The sequence below is a fragment of the Adiantum capillus-veneris genome, chromosome 23, assembly GCF_014529385.1.
Source record: "Adiantum capillus-veneris isolate H3 chromosome 23, ASM1452938v2, whole genome shotgun sequence".
Classification (NCBI taxonomy): domain Eukaryota; kingdom Viridiplantae; phylum Streptophyta; class Polypodiopsida; order Polypodiales; family Pteridaceae; genus Adiantum; species Adiantum capillus-veneris.
This window is the reverse complement of record NC_140953.1, coordinates 65,977,320-65,993,499: the sequence shown is the minus strand read 5'-3', so window position 1 is coordinate 65,993,499 and position 16,180 is coordinate 65,977,320.

The window sequence follows — 16,180 nt, the reverse complement described above, 5'->3', positions numbered from 1 at the left end:
GTTGATTGCCATGCTGTTGTGTATCTTATGCCTAATGTGCAGCTTATCCTATAAGCATGCAATAGTTTTCTACTATGACTCTCTCATCGAGAGAGGTAACAAAAAAATACAAACAAGGCACAGACTGACCCACCTATCGTGTATGTGGTTGTGACGACACCAGTGTGACTTAATGATAGCACTTTGCCTTTGAATTAAGGGTGAGTTTTAGGTGATTTTTAGTGTTGTTGTGTGTTGATAGCAACCCAAAAATCATGTTAAACAATCCAGAACTCATCTTGTCCTTGACAAAGTGTCTGGTGTTATAGCGAACGCGTGTTGGATAAGGCGATAGAATTGAATCCACCTGGCTAGCATGCCATGCATATATAATCATAAGCCCTTAGCAAAAGTGATGGCCTCAAACGTGAGAGCCAAAACCATAAGTGCCTTGCACAGGCTAAACTGGTAGGGATTTTGTGAGGTGATATTCCCTTTTTTGCTAGTTTTTTCAAACTTGTGTGCCATTGCCCTTCATGCCAAGTCATTGGGCAGCACCTTGGCACAAGGCAGAAGCCTTGCTTCATGTAAAATTGTCAAAGCACTTTGCTTTGCACAAAAGCAGTAATGTCCAATCAAAGGTGTAAACATGGAAAAATAAGGAGAACGTAAAACAGGCTAACCTGATCGTTACTGTAACCAGTTGGCCCGAGATTCCATGGAAGAAAACTCGCGTAAAAATGGCTCATAGCCATATCTACTGCACGGGTGGGAGCTGTCATATGTACATATACGTCCCTTGTATCATATACGCCCGTTTGTCATGTAATGAAATAAACTGCAAGCATATTGCCAAATCCTTCCCAAGTTTGTATGTTTATAGCATATGCCAAATGTGGGGAGTCTCAATGCAAAACACATGAATAGAAGCCTTGCTTCACAGAAGGTCATCAAATGGATGAGACAAGAATGTAACCCGAGTGCTCATAGCTAACAGATGCTGTTGGTGACACACATATGTCCGAGCAGAAAAAGATTGACCTTGTCAAAATGTCATAGGGAAACGGCCTTGCCAAATTCTGCTACTGATTGAGAATCATAACATTGCCCGATGATCATCTACAACTGAGCTATCAAATGGCAGTTATTGTCAAACACTGCTTGATCAAAGCAGCCTTTGCTTGACAAGTTGGCACAATGAAAATTCATGTGGTGGTCGACATGGAATTCAGCTCATAGCTAGGGATGTCCACTATGCTTCATGTACCTATACCGCCTGCTCCCTGGTAAGCTACAATGGCATCGACATACTTATGTATCTAATGCACAAAGAGATAGGGATCCATGTCCCTGAAACCTTGGTTGTATACCACTTTTAGAATCGACCTTGTTGAGTAGGATACCATACTGAAAACATAAAATCACCAATAAAATATTGCACAAACAAAGCGTACCCGTTGCCCAATACTACTGGCATGCACGGTTTGCCAGGTACTCTTGAAACCTTGTAGGGATCTTCCTTCAGTGATTGCAGAAAACTTGTTGAGGAGCCATGCTTTGGCATACATGATCAAAACCAGCAATAAGCTTTGCTTGTGCATCAAAATTTGAACTTGACAAGTTCCATCTGGAGGTTCCTGATGACCATGTGGATATTGCAATACACGTCAAATGTTACTCCACTGGTCGAGGGCCTTGCCCAATTCTCCACCTAAGGTGAAGCTCGTGAAAGCAATATCCGCTATGCGCATGCCTTGCATGATAGGTGTATGCAGCCTTGGTGGTTGGCGTTCCTCTACCTCCATGCCTGAGTCGTGGTTAAACTCGAATGGTTACTATGTGACCATGTATGTTGTTCTTCAATCGTGATCCAAAAAATACCAAAAACTTTTGATTTGCTGAATTTTTGATTTTTTGTTGGGTTTCTGAAATTGCAAAAATCCATGCTAAGTTCCCTGTCGTGGAAGCCTCGAACTCCAAGAAGGGGGGGGGGGGGGGGGGGGGGTCACCCTCCCTTAAACTTTTAAATAATTTTTCCCTAAGGCCTCATGGCCTTGGGCGTTAAATGTGAAGGGGAAGCTTCAAATAAGACTACAATGGCGGAATCGGCCACCTGCTGCTGCAGAGCTTGAGACAGAGAGACAGACAACTGCTTAGTTCCACTAGCCACGCACCTGTGACATGAATTGGTCCTCCCGTCCTCACGCTCCTGTAGAACCCACCCTTGCGGCGTTTGGCGACGGTCGACATCTCTTCCCCATTTGCTGCAAGTGGACCTATTCTCGCAACCCTCTTTGGACCTCCTTCCTTGCAAGCAACCTTCCCCATGGCTTTGTTCTCTCATCCATACCCCTTGCCAAACATGCCCTTCCTCCTCCTTGAAGGCGAGAGAGAGATATCAAACATGCATGCAAATTCATGCAAGACAGGCTTACAACTCGTGTCCTCCATAGCCTTCCTCAAAAACAAGAGTCATGTTTCGCCATGCGAATAATCACGAGAGAGAGAGAGAGAGAGAGAGAGAGAGAGAGAGAGAGAGAGAGAGAGAGAGAGAGAGAGAGAGAGAGAGAGAGAGAGAGAGAGAGAGAGAGAGAGAGAGCATGCAAACTCCATGTGAGACCTCCATCTCCCCTCTTCCATAGCTCCCTTCTTCCTTCTCCCACCTTGCTCTGATACCAATGTAAGACCCAGGGGACTGGACCATGTAACTCTCCACCCAACCGTACCCTATATAGGCCCTGCATGCTAATTATAGGGATCCCCTTGATCGCATGTCCGTCTTGGCCCTTGGCCCGGGCCCTTGGCGTGACATTTTGAGCTAGGAAAAATAAGAGCAAAGTGAGCTTAAAGAAGGATCTATACAAATTAAAAAATGGAACATAACAAAGATATTGCAAGCTTGGTCAATCGCCTTAAAAGCATGACCACACAACTAGCTTATGTAAACATTGCAGCACCAGAGGAGGACAAAATTGTAGTTCTTCTAACAGCCTTACCGCCTAGCTTTGACCAGATCATGACCGAAAAGGAGCCGTCAACAGATTTCCAAGATGTTATCAACTCTTTAATGTCCGAGGAGAAGAAGCGAGGGAGGAATGCTACTTCAGGGGAGGAGATTTAGCAATTGGCTTTGTTTCAAGTGTGGCAAGGAAGGGCACATAGCAAAGGACTATCTAGCATAAAAAACTTGCAGCATTTGCCGAAAGAAGGGCAACCTTCCTTCCATGTGTTTCAAAAAGGACAGAGGCAGCACTAATAGAAATCCAAGGTCCAAAGTCTATTTGGCAGAAGAAGACAAAGATGAAGATGAAGAAGAAGGCAGCAATAGCCTTATAGTCTATGACGACATTCTCTAGCTTTTGTTTTGGCATTTCTCCTTCAATTGTATTATGTTTGGAGATAGATTGGACTAGCTTGGTCTCATATTTATACATCTGTTGAGTGTCTCTTGGATTAGAGATAGTTTGTCCCGTGGATTGGGGATGTTCTTTTTGCTGCTAGATTGGAGTGTACCAGAGATGTCAATTTCTTCCTAGTCCAAACCTCAAGGGCAGGATTGTAAAGTGTGAGCTTTGTCCTGGAATATGAGTCAAGGAGAGAAGAGAAGGAATTATCCCACATGAAGTGGTGCAAGGTTGTAGAGCTACTTAAAGCTCATTTCATGAATGAATAAACCAATTCCATTTTGCATTACATCTCCCTTGTTTTTGTGAGCTTGTGATGGCTTAGCAAATACTCAAGATTGTGTTTATGAATCTAAGTTAATTGATCTTGGAACCTAATTCGCTTGAGTGATAATCTAACCAACACACACTCACTTGTGTGCAACATGTTTCTCTTTCATCCACCCTATCTAGCACGATCCCATTCCCATCACAAAGGGACGACCACAAAAGGGCACTAAAAACCCCTTTTCAACTTCTCTCTCTCTCTCTCTCTCTCTCTCTCTCTCTCTCATTTCTTATAAGTTATCATATAAAACAAATTGGTTGCTAGAAATCATTCACTTCCTTAAAAACATTCTATGTGTAAATGCTCTATCACATACAACAAATTGGTCGCTAGAAATCATTCACTTCCTTAAGAATGTTCTATGTGCACATAGAACAAAATGGCTGCTAGAAATTGTTCACTTCCTTAAAATATTTTTATGTGCAAATGTGGTTGTCCATGCATGTTTGTGAGCCCACATGTGCTACATGTATATGCTTGGGATGTGTGCCTATGTTTATTTTTGTACATGCATTTGCATTTCCATCTATATCCACAAAGTAAAAGTTCTCTAGGGGCGTGTGTGCACCAACTGGTGACCACCCAAGCTTGCATACATGTGCATGCATGGCACATCTTATTTTTAAGAATACATGTGATAGTGAGTCCTCCTCTTTAATCATCATCAAGCATTGGCCTTTGAAATCCTGCAATACCTTGGCTGCTTGATGCTTTGCTTTTGTGGATGTGCACACTTTTTTTTTTTTTGGGGGGGGGCGGGGGGGGGGGGGGGGAGAGAGAGAGAGAGAGAGAGAGAGAGAGAGAGAGAGAGAGAGAGAGAGAGAGAGAGATTTTGCATGGCCCTTGTAAGGCCCCATCTCAGAGAAGGAATTGAGGGGCTATAACCCCTAGATGCATGTGGTTCTCCTATCCCTTTCCATGCACTTGTGCAACATGAAGAGGCTTCTGTCTAATCTAGAACCCTATACACTTCATGAAAAAGGATAGAGTAGACTAAAAGTTTTGGCAACTGAGGCTGCTTTTGGTAGCATTTTTCATGCCGCCAAATCATTTCCACTATTGCAACCTTGAGATAGCATGCAAAATGGTAATAAAAAGGGGTGAGAGAACGCATGGGAGTCCAAGGCACATCTCTCCCTTTATTTTTTGTGTGTGTGAATAATAAGAAGGGAGCAAAGTGCTCCATGAGGAGGCCAGATATCCTATACAAGAGAAAGAGCATGGGTAAGTTACAAGATATGCACAAGGTACACAATAATGTGTCATTCTAGTTGCACCAATGAGGTGTTGAGCCCCTAACCTTGGCACAAATATGTCTTACTTCATGGCAAACTACACAAACCCTAGATGACAATCTCTTAGTATTTTTGTTACAAGGTTGCAGCTACGCACAATCAAGTTTGCATCGGCCTATCTACAATGGTGGCCTAGCTAGCCCGACCACCCACAATCTTCATTCAAGTGTTTTATGAGTAGACACAATGCTCACTTGATTTTAAGGCTACTTGAAATACGATTTGGATTATTATGTATGATAACATACTATTTATGGGATGTGGCGGCTTCAACCATAACGGCTTGACTTATTGAAACCAATTCAATATAATCTCTCCCACTAGCCCATGCAAATGAAAAGTTGTGAAAGCTAGAAACTCAAAGCAAGCAAGGCCCACTAATAGGCTATCTATGACTTCAACGGTGAGTTCAACCGAGAGATATAGAAATGCCATGTTGGAAGAAGTGGTTTGGAAGAGATATAAGTGAGACACCATAGTTGATGGCAACACAATTATGTTCAGGGGGAGGGACAAAGAGAGAGAGAGAGAGAGAGAGAGAGAGAGAGAGAGGCTACCTCTTTGGACCAACAAAGTAACACAGGATGACGAGCCACACACAATATGGTTAGAAAGAGACCAATGGAACTAATAATTAATTCTTGTGGAAATTTAAGCAACTTAATGACATTTGTATAGCAAATCAAATTACAATTACAAATTGGTTATCAATCCACTAATACTATCTAAAGCATAAATCTTCAAGTATCCAACGACTTACGCAGCATGCTCTAGCCTAGAAAGTTTCTCAGTGGTTTCAAGATTATTGAGTTATGCAATGGACGAGCGGGTGTAAAAGAACATATCCAAGAAGTTGTGCAAAAAAGAACGATTTTAGCTAGTTCTTTAAGGCCCCTCACAAGTGAACCCCAAAATGCTTAAGGAACTTATTCGTGCCTTGACATGCTTTAAGTGCCTATGTCTCTACTATGGTGTTTCAAAAGTACTAAAACTTTGAAGTGCATAAATATAGCTTTAAAGTGGAGCATGCTTGCCTTTGTCTCGTGCAGCCTCCTATGATGCCACAGAGCGAGGGGCTCCTTGGTGGTGCTATGACAGGGTGTGGGACATACATGGCAATGTTGCTTGAACACACACATACACACACACACACGCACACACACAAAATTGAATGCAAGGAGATTAAAAAGGAAGATTTGGGGCATCTTGCAATTCAAAGCATTTTCATAGCGCTGGCAAGCAATTGAAGCGTGTGTGTGCGTGTGTGTGTGTGTGTGTCACACACACACTTAGAGTTCAACAGTAAGTAGAGAAGAAGGGTAATTTTTTAAAAAATTTCTCTCTTAGAGTGTTTGCACACACTCGTTAGCAAGAAAGAAAGTTTAGAGCCAGCATCGACGGCAGAAAGTAGATAGAGAGAGAGATAGAGAGCGTGCACTCTCAGTTGCATATCCCCATCTCGATTCAGCGTTTTTGCCTTCGATAGTCCCTTTTTTGGTGCCACATACAGACGCATAGCGGCCGATGGCCCATTTTGGAGAAGTTTTACTCATGAGTGCTGCTCTTGGATAGTGAATTCCACCATTGGCAGCTGATTGATTGTGCTATCTGTTTGATTTTTGATCGATGTGTTTTCCGACCGATGAGGTAGTGCGCCAGTTTTCAGGCAGTTTTGCACACAGGTTGTGAATTCTTTGTGGAACATAGATAGTGCTCATGTATGACTGTGTGGGTCAGTCCAAAGATTTTTTAGCATGGTTTTATCAGTTTCATGTTATGTATGCATTTGTGGATACATCTTGAGCTGAATATTGCTCATAGGTAGCAGGTTTACAGGGTTTTTGGATACGTATAGTGGTCCATGGAGCCGCTCGTTTAGGAGTGAGCTTGTTTGCTCATATATATCATTTGTGGATCTATTTTTTGAGACACTGAGTGTCTGTTTTTCATGAGGTTTTGGTAGGGAAAACTATATCGGATTTTTTCCAATTTCTCGCCATACTCTATGCGTATCTTCACTTTTACTCTCTAATGGTTTAGTTGTTGGAATTAGGGTTGCAGGGAAACCACACAGCTTGGAGTAGATGAAGGAAGCTCAAGGCACACAAAAGAGAGTGTATTACTTAGTGTGCAATAGAAAGATTGATAGTCCTAGAGTGATGGGCGTATATACAATGCACAGGGGGAAAAACCTCTTAAAGAGGGAAAAAATGCCCAAGCAGTCCTAGTGTGTTCACACACATCACTACCACATGTATATGGTAACAAATCCCCCTTGGGAGTGATGTGGTGAATGAGTGCCGGCACGAAGAGTAAAGTGAAGTGACGTGCCCTAAGGACAGGATCAGTCCACAAAGAGGAGCAAGCCCAAAGCTTTGCGGAAAGCTTCCAGCTTCTCACAAGACAATGCCTTTGTGAAAAAATATGCAAGGTTGTCCTCTGTTGGCACATAAGCCAAGCTGATCTCTCTTGCTAAGAGCCTATCCTTGACATAATGGTAATGCACCTCAATGTGCTTTGTGAGAGCATGAAAAACTGGGTTCCTCGCAACTACCAAGGAGCTCTGACTGTCAGTGTAGATGATGTTGGCAATGTCTTGTCCAGCACCCAAATCAGCCCATAAGGCATTTGAGTCATACACACTCAACCGTAGCTGTGAAGACTGTCATGTACTCAGCTTCACAACTGGAAGTGGTCACAATAGGTTGCTTCTTGCTCAACCATGAAATACATAAACTGCCAAGGATGAAACAAAAACCACTTGTGGACACTCGCGTGTCGTAACAATCAGCCCAATCCGAGTCCAAAAAAACATGTAAATCTGGCTGCAATGATCCCCCTTGGGATAAAACAAGCCGCCAAGATGCAAAGTGCCACTCAAGTAGCAAAAAATCCTCTTAACTGCCCGCCAATGCTTAGACCTTGGGCTATGTATAAATCTGCTGACGTGTGAGACTGCAAACTGAATATCCGGCCTCCTGTTGCATACATAAATGAAGCAGCCAATAGCAGTTTGATAAAGAGTGACATCAGCAGGATCACCAACATCATGTAGACTCAACTTCAAACCTATTTCCATGGGAGTGGCAATAGGTTTGCAATCCTCAAGTCCAAACTCACATAGCGATGTCTCTATGTAACTTGTCTGACACAAGGCAATACCATCATCACACTGCTTAAACTATATGCCCAAGTAATGATGCAACAACCCCAAATCTTTCATCATGAAAGTAGCATTCAAATCAGCCTTAAATTCAGCAATATGTGCCTCATTGGGACCAGTGATCAGCAAATCATCCACATAAAGAACAAGAATGTTAAGTACATCGCCCTCACGCTTGACATACGATGCGGTTTATGTTGGGCTATTACAAAAGCCTCGTTTGACCAAATGAGTGTCAGATTTCTCATACCAAGCACGAGGAGATTGCTTCAACCCATACAAAGCCTTCTTACATCTGCACACTTTGTCCTCTTGTCTTGACAAAATCGCAAGGCTGCGTTACATAGACTTCCTCAAAAATGTCACCATTCAAGAAAGTAGTAACAATATCGGATTGATGTACATCCCAACCAAAATGATCTACCAATGCACATAGAAAATGAACAATAATCATACGACAAGTGGGAGCAAAAGTTTCTTCATAATCTATGCAATTTTGTTGCGCATAGCCTGTTGCAACAAGTCGAGTGTTATGGCGATCAACCTCACCATCCGGCTTGCATTTCAACTTGTAAACCCACTTTGTACCAATGGACTTTTTGCCAGGAGGAAAATCACATAAAGTCCATGCGTCATTTTCTATAAGTGCATCATATTCTAATTGCATGGCAGCCATCCAATTTTTTGAATTCTATGCTTCATCAATAGATAGAGGTTCCTCTATATCACATAAGCTAGACACAGCCTAAGCATAACAATCTGATGCATAAGAGGCATGGCAAGAACCTTAATGAGTACCACTAGACAAAGGTGCCTCCAATTTACTATCACGCAAAGTGTGCACCAACCATTTTGGCATACCTCTAGCCTGCTCATTTTCAGACCTTTCCTCATCAAGTACATCATGTACATCTACATCAGTAATAGGCTCATCTGTAACATTTTCAAAAGCCCCCATAGGCTGTACATTTTCCTCATTTGAATTTACATTCAAAATTCTACCACTAAAAAGAGGCAATAGCTATCATAAATGTCTGGTGAGCTTACATCACTATCCTTGGTACATAACAACAAAGTCTGAACAGAATCTTCTACAAACATAACATCACGTGAGACCAAAATACACTTTGTTTGCAGATGGTACAACCTGTAACCTTTTCTTTTAGCACTATAACCAACAAAAATACATTTGACAGCCTTAGCATCCAATTTTTGCGCTACACTTGTCAATAAGTGATACACATGACAGCCTCAAGCCAAAACGAATGTGGTAAAGCTTGACTCTTGACCATACATCGTGCCATTTCTATAAGAGACCTCTTTTTTGTATCAACAACACCATTTTGTTGAGGCATATACGTCACTGTACATTGGTGTTTTATCCCACAACTAGCCAAAAATGCATTAAATTAATGAGACATATAATCCCCCCCCTCGATTGGAATGGAGGGTCTCCAAAGTACATTTCGAAACATTTTCAGCCATATCAAGTAATTGCTTGAACCACATAAACACTTCGGACTTAGCTTTCAACAGATATACCCATGCATGCCTCGAGTAGCCATCAATGAAAGTCACAAAATACAAGTAATTTCCCAAGGATAGAGTTTGCATAGGCCCACAAACATCACTATGCATAGTTTGCAATCTACATGTATCACGAATTGACCCATCCTTTGGAAACTTAGCACGCTGCATTTTATCCAAAATACAGCCTTCACAAATCTGTTTGACAACTGCTTTAAGAGGCGGCAAAGAAGCAATCATATCATATTTTTGCAAACGCAACAAACTAGCGTAATTCAGATGCCCAAAACGTGCATGCCACAATTTTGCATCTGAAATAGCCCTTGAATCTGCAAATGCATTTGCAAAATGTTTTCCACATTTGTCATACAAAGTGAGCTTATACAGCCCATGACACAAAAGACCAGATGCAACAATTTCATCACCAAAACTAAGATCATGAATTATACATCTGTCATCCACAAATTTGACTATGTGACCAAGTATAGCAAGTGCGAATACATACAAAAGGTTCTTTTTTATCCCAAGTACATACAATGCATCAACAAGTGTGAAAGAACTACCATTTGCAGCAATAAGCACAATCTTTCCAACTCTTTGAACAGGATAAGAAACGTTGTTGGCACAAGTCACCGTATTCCCATGAGGGACAGACTCAATAGAGGTAAACAAATCACGATGTGAGGTAATGTGCTTTGTAGCACCACTGTCAAAATACCACATATGTGAATCTACAACAACTGACATACATGCATCATGGACAATAGGATCATAAGTGCACTCTACACTAAATGACCATTTTGCATTAACACCAGCATCACAATCTCCTTTGACTGAAGACTCTACAATTTTTGCACTTGTATTGGACCCTATAGTGGATCCAGCCTCTTTCTTCTTAGCCTCTTTTGCCTTGAATCTTGGACAATGCTTGATCAAGCGATTATTAGCTTTACAATAATGGCAACGCATCTTCTTTTTGCCGTTATCACCAGAATTGCCAGACGAAGTGCTACCAGAGAAGCATTAGGAATAGAAGTTTTGCCACTCACAACAGAACCATAAGAAGTGGTTACATTGCTTTTTCCACATTTTCTTTGAGCTGCAATGAAAGCCTGTTCAACTGCACGCTGCCTAGTCTTGTTTTTTTGGAAAGTGACTCTTGCAATAGCAATGTGCATAATACATCAAACTAGACAACTTCAGGATTTCCTTGGGTCATAAGTCTCCAAGTACTAGCAAAAGTCTGGTAAGAATCTAGCAAAGCATCAAGAATAGTCTGCACAAGTGAACAGTCAGAAATGACTTCTCCTACAAAAATTAGTTTCTCATTAACATCCTTAACACCAGCAAGGAAAGTGTCCATTTTATCTTCCTCATGCATAATCTTTGATTCCAGCTCTTTACACAGCAAAGCAATTTTAGCCTCATTGCGGCTTGCGTAAAGACCTGCTAGAATATCCCAAGCCTGTTTTGCAGATTTTGTTGAATGGATGTGAGGAGTGTTAATGCACTTCATAGACAATGCAATCAATGCATGAGCCTATGCATCTCTTACATCCCAATGAGCCTGCTCAGCCGTAGGCAAAACAGCTCTGACAGCACAACAACCCTGGTAGCAAAACCTGGAGCATCCTCAACATCGCCTGCATCCACAGTAGTAGGATGTACATCAATGCCCTGCACAATGTTCCAAACTCCCTTTGATACAAGTACATGTTGCATCATGTAATCCCACATAGGGTAATTATCCCCATCCAATCTTTCCTCAGCAGCAAACATCTTGAACACATATGTGTTGTTGTCATCCATGGAAAATGCCTGCACCTGATGTGAAAACTGCCCGAAATGAGGAGAAACTGAGTGAGACCATCACGTGCTATATAGCCCAACCTGCAATAGAATGTATGGGACATGTTGGCACCGACAGAAAATTTGCACAAAATGACAAAATTACATGTGCAGACTTGGCTGTAGTGGAAACAGAGGTCGAAATGAGCCCAAAATTAAATTCTGAGCAGACAGAGCTCTTTGAGCATACCCAGATTTTTTGTTGACCTTCTGACGCTCGCCAAAGCTTGTTGAAATCTAAGAAAATAACCAAGGGTGTTCTAGCAATGCTGGCGACTGAGCCCAAAAGACGTGACCTACTCTGATACCAATTGTTGGAATTAGGGTTGCAACAAAACGCACACAACTTGGAGAAGATGAAGGAAGCTCAAGGCACACAACAGAGAGTGTATTACTTAGTGTAGAATGGAAATATTGATAGCCCTAGAGTGATGGGCGTATATACAATGCACACGGGAGAAAACCTCCTAAAGAGGGAAAAAACTACCCCGACAGCCCTAGTGTGTTCACACACATATCTACCACATGTATGGTAGCATTAGTGGTCAAGTTTGACTCCCACTTTGATAGGTTTTGTCAACCTTGTACACACTCTTGCAGGAGTGAGAGTTGCATATGCTCGTTTGGCTACAGACAGATAATTACATGCTTTATAGGTTCTACATGTTTTTTGGTAGATCTTTGTAGGCTTACTTGAGTTGCATTTTGAGCATTGTTTGCTCACTACTTACATATATGGTTATGCGCTTTACGCTCGATTGAGCTCTTTGTCCCAGACTTGTCTCACTTGGTTAAGTGATCTTGTTTATGCTTGCAGATTCTGGACCTTTTGTAGAGTTGTTTAACGCATATATGAGCATCATCTTTTATGTGATTGATCATGGTATTCATGATTGTGTAGTGGTCGAGTGATCTCCCACTTTGTTGCCATTTTGTCATGGTTTATGGTAAAGATTGTACTACAATTTTTGCTCGGTTTATAGGGGAGACTCTTTCAATTTTCTCCCAAGATTTCTCGCCGTAGATTTGGTTTTGTGGCATCCATATTTCAGTCATGTGTGACAATTTAGAGTCTACATTGATGACTCCTGAGAGATAGCGGTCTTGCAGTTTTCGATACATGCGATGTTGGTATTACCGTCGCACAAGGCATATTAGGTATTGTTGTTTCAAACGTATGAGATAGCAACGGAGATGTATGTGAGATGCAGATGAGGTTTTGACACATGCTAGAGTGGTGGCTTCATATGTCAGTGTCAATGATGTCACATTTTTATTTAGTGTTCCTCCTCCTTACATGTCTTCTAGAGGTGACACATCTTCCCGTTGGTTGCTAGATGAAGATGAAGTTTCCCACGTCACATCACATCGTGAGTGGTTTAGTAATTTCTTTGGTGGGAGATTCAGCTATGTGCACTTGGCCGATGGTTTGGTGTTTGTTGATATTATAGGTGTTGGAGATGTTTGTTTGTCATTGTCCACCAGTGGTGCATCATATACGCTACAGCATGTGCATTTTGTTCCTCAACTGAGATAGAGTTTGATCTCAGTGAGACAGTTCGTAAATTTTGGGTGTCAAATACTTCTTAGAGAACAATCTTTCCAGATGCATTGTGTCTCATTAATGATTGCCACAGGAGCCCACAGTGGCTTGGTATATCCTATGCATGTATTCGAGGTTCAAGACGACATGGTCTTGGTATTGTTGTTGGCATGCTTTGAGCAAGAGACAAGACATGTCTCCTTTGCGGGTGAGCTCCACCATGCTCACGAGATAGAGCATTTAGTTGTGTAGGATGTGCCAGTAGACTTTGTATTTAGAGATAGAGCAACAGTTCTCTAGTGAGACACAACAGGTGTCATTGGAGTCTGTGCAAGCAGAGGTAGAGTGGGTCCCTCCCCTAGAGACACATACAGAGGTGACCGTCATGGAGTTTTTTATATGATCACGCTAGAGACTGATGAGTTGGTAGTCAGGGTGCATAGTTCCGCCTATGGGTGAGAGGACGTAGCCATCCGAGTGGCGGCGTTGACACATCCATACATGTTTAGTAGTGTTGATGATGTAGTACATGCAAATAGTGTGGGGGGGTTAGAATAGCCAGGTTTGCACAGATTTCATCAGTGTTTGGGTGTCTTATGTATGACCTACTAGTGTCGTGGTCTGACCTAACAGCTACACTAGGAGCATTTGCAGTAGGGATTGTCTGTTGTATGATGATTGACACTAGCACGATGCATACTAGAGTTTTGAAAACCATATAGAGTTTTCTATGGAATTTACATGCATGCTCTGGCATGTGCACACATGCTCACCTATCCCTAGAGTTGATACAGCGGCATGTAGATCAATTGATCGAGCCAATGGACATAGGTTGAGAGAGTCTCCCACCAGTTTTCTTGTACATTCTAGTAGTTTAGCTAGTATCACCCACTTACTGGCATGTTCACCTTTAAGTGGGAGGTGGTTGGGGTTAAAGGCGTTATGCCTTTGCGCGAGGCCAGACATCCAGTGTCCAACCGCCCATTGACCTTATTCTTGTACATATATAGATAATAAGGGGCATTCACTTTGAGACTTGCTCCACCCACACATCACCTTGCACTCTCTCCTTCTCCCCTTCCTACATGCACACACCGCACCGCAATGCATGTATTTCGCACTTTTCACCATGTCAACCAAGTCTACATACAATTATGGTATGAATATTTGCTAATCTGTATGAACCCATGCAAGATGAAACTCCTCAATGTCACAATATGCATCGACATAAATTGTTGAAGTAAACAACCCCCACAAAGCAAGCACGATTCTATATTAGCAGTCATTTTCATCTCCACACCATGGCTATCATGAAACATTCTACCAACATTGTAGAAGGCATTTGTATATGGATTACATGATTGCATCAACATTGATAACGCTTCAAGAGTGGAAAAATCCAAACTATCCAACGCACTCATAGATGACTTTGCTCAAAAAAGAGTGGGTCTCCCTCTTGAAGAGGAAAGAGAAAGTCTTTAGTGTCATTCAAAAGTTCTTAGCTATGGTTGAGAACAAGTCAAGCAACAAGTTGAAGGCTTTGCGCACTGACAATAGGGGAGAGTACATCTCCATGGAGTTTAAGGATTTTTGTAGCAAATGAGGCATTTAAAGATATTTTACTACGTCGTACACACTTGCTCAAAATGTAGTTGTTGAACGCATGAATAGGTCTATTCAGGAGAGGATCACTTCCATGCTATCTATGGCAAATTTACCTCAAGAGTTTTGGGAGAAGTTGTCATGATAGAGCCTGATTATGGTAGATTACATGTGTTTGGGTGTGAGGCATTTTCACATGTGCCTGGAGAGCTTAGAAAGAAGTTAGATCCCAATCACACAAATGCATCTTCATTGGCCATGGTGCAGATGGAGAGATGGGTTATCATCTGTGGCACCATATAAAATACGTATATGACAAGATCAAAGATGCATAGACAACCTGTGAAAGAGGTTGAGTATTGCAAAGTGAGATTTGATGATGTAGGAGCCTTAGGTCGAGCTCTGCAAATCGCTCAGTCTACTAGCGATGTACCTAAATTTAAAGTGCTCGTGAGAGAGCTAATGATGCTCTTGAGAGAGGAGAGTCCAGTAGTCATGCATTGAGGAGATTTGCATGTGTATCTTGTGCCCTTGATAATTTCTAACGTGGGTTAGACCATTTTTTGGTCAATGAATGCAGAGAGCCTACCTGCTGTCAACATGCTATAGAGATAGAAGATAGCATGAAGTGGGAGCACGCAATGCAAATTGAGTTTATTATCAATTATGGAAAATAAACTTGGGAATTGACAAAGTTGCCAGCCATAGACTTTGGTGAGATTTTTTTCTTTGGTAGTCAAGATGACTACATTGCATCTTGTGCTTGGACTGGTAGCCATTGAGGACATGGAACTTGCTGAGATGGACGTGAAGACTTCACAGGAAACATGATGAGGATGTCTACATGAAGTAGCCAGTGGGTTTTGAAGTCAAACCTAAAAAGCCTACTAGGGCAAGACTTGAGTGTAGATTGCGTAAGACATTGTCTGGCCTAAAACAAGGCTCAAGGCAATGGTACATGAATTTTGACAAGTACATGGAGTCCCAAGGGTATGTAAGGAGCCTAGTTCATTGTTTGTACACCACAAAGTTGAATGATGCCTCACTTATCATCTTGATACTCTATGTTGATGGTATGATCATTGTTGGGAAGGCTAAATATGACATTGCCATCTTGGAGAAGTCACTTAGCACAAGGTTTTCTATGAAGGATTTGGGAGATGCAAATTGATATGCATATCAAGAGGGATAGAAACGTGAAATATTGGAGTTGTCTTCAGGAATGCATATCCAGGTCTTGCAGCATTTTAATATGCAAGGGGGAAGGCTATATTGAGTACTCCAATGCAGACATATGAAAAATTAGCAAGAATGATGCTCCCAAGTTTGATACTGAGACAGAAAAAATGGACAAGGGGCCATATTCTGCAGTAATTGGTAATATTTTGTATGCCATGGTATGCACAAGACTTGACATTGCATTTGCACTGGGAGTGGTTAGCCACTTTATGGCGAATCCTGGTAGAAAGTACTAGAAAGTGGTGAAGCAGA